Here is a 1,758-nt window from a genome sequence, read left to right as displayed (position 1 = left end):
TGGTGGCACGTCTTGTAAATAGTTTTCAAAAGATTTTGAAATATATTAATTAGTATTAATATTTATTTTATAAATCTTAAAATCATCATGAATGGATCCAACTCTCTTTTCTTTTAGTTGCTTTATTATTTTGGGTATATTACACGTCACCCTCGGGTTTTCAAACAAAACTAAGATCACACCTTGGTTTTTGAAAAAAATCAAATCATCGCCTCTACAGTAATGGTGTTAATCCGTTGTTAGTTATTGGTGTGAAAGGACTATTTTACCTTTGTACTAAAACATTAGAATTAAATTTATAATACTATCTTTCCTTCATCTTCAACATTGGTCAAGGGGAGTTTAGGGATTTAAATTTATTTAATTGACTGACATCATCACTTAACAACATAAAACTAACGGTAGGGACTAATTTGTCATATTGAGGTCTAAACCTGTGGGTGATTTGAGTTTTTTCAAAAACCAGGGGGTGATCTGAGTTTCGTTTGAAAACCAGGGGTGATGTGTAATTTACCCTATTATTTTTTATGATATTCATTAGGAGAATCATCAAAAGGATCGTTAGCGGCAGAAGGAGACGAAATAGTACTCGGCTCTCCTCCAGCCATGGCGAGAGTTGGAGGATCCAAAAAGGGGTGTTTGACTCATTTCACATTCCACCTTTTCAGGGGGAGGGGGTCTTTTCGCACTGGGTTGTGTCTGGATGCAGGTACCCGCCCACACACAACATTGATAACGCTCTGTAGTAGTTGTCCATTGCTTTGGATTTGGGTTAATAAGATGTAATTTGGACAATAGCCCAATTGCTTGGACCCATGTTGTTGAAGCCCAAATTTGGATTTAAAAATTTGATGCCTGCAACATGCTCTTGTATTTGTCTAACAAGACCCACCCACATAAACAATGCAGGTCCTAAAGTTCATCTGTACAAAAGTTCTCCATATGTTCCACCCCAACCCCCTTCGTCCACCTTAGCGATGTCAGAACCCATTTCGAACCGTTGAAACCAAATAGACCTCACCAAAATCGAACCGAAATGAAACCGATACGAGCTTATCAAGTTTTGGACTGGGTTTTTTAACAACAAAAAAAAATCGAACCACATCGAAACCAATAAGAAATCGAATCGAACTTAATAATCAGACTGAAACTGAACCCAAACCGATACCAGCTCGAAATTCATAAAAACAAAAAACATATTTTTCATGTCTTCGAATATATTTACATGATAAACTGAAACCCAACCGATAAGAAATTGAACTAACATCGATGCACTGTTATTAGATCATGTTTTGAACTCACTCATTCTCACATTGAAACCAAACCAAACTAACACCTGTCCAAACCGATCGATTGATCGGGTCAAGGCTAAATTGAGTTAGAGGAGGCGAACATAAGAACGTGTTTTTTTTTTTTTGGGGGGGTAAAAGGCGTACCAAAGAACTAATCCCTTATTCATGAGGAAACATAATTTTTTTGGTAAATACAGCTGGACAGGTTAATAATTAGTTGATTTAGTTAAAAAAAACAAAAATTATTTTAAACTAATCAAAGAAAAGGGACGCTGGTCTCTGTACGGCAGCGCTGGCTGCGCCCAGACCCATGAGAGTGGGCGCAATAACCATCCTGTCCCTTGAGTCTGCGCTGCGCTCAGGCACATGGGGTGGGGGCAATGACCACCCTGCCCTCTGAGTTCCCGTGATTGGTCCAGCAGCGAGAACTGTACCAGTCTGGACGGGACCAAATAGTGACCAGAAC

Source organism: Telopea speciosissima, chromosome 3 (assembly GCF_018873765.1).
Source record: "Telopea speciosissima isolate NSW1024214 ecotype Mountain lineage chromosome 3, Tspe_v1, whole genome shotgun sequence".
NCBI lineage: Eukaryota > Viridiplantae > Streptophyta > Magnoliopsida > Proteales > Proteaceae > Telopea > Telopea speciosissima.
The sequence above is the reverse complement of the archived record's forward strand: the minus strand, read 5'-3'. Positions refer to the sequence as shown.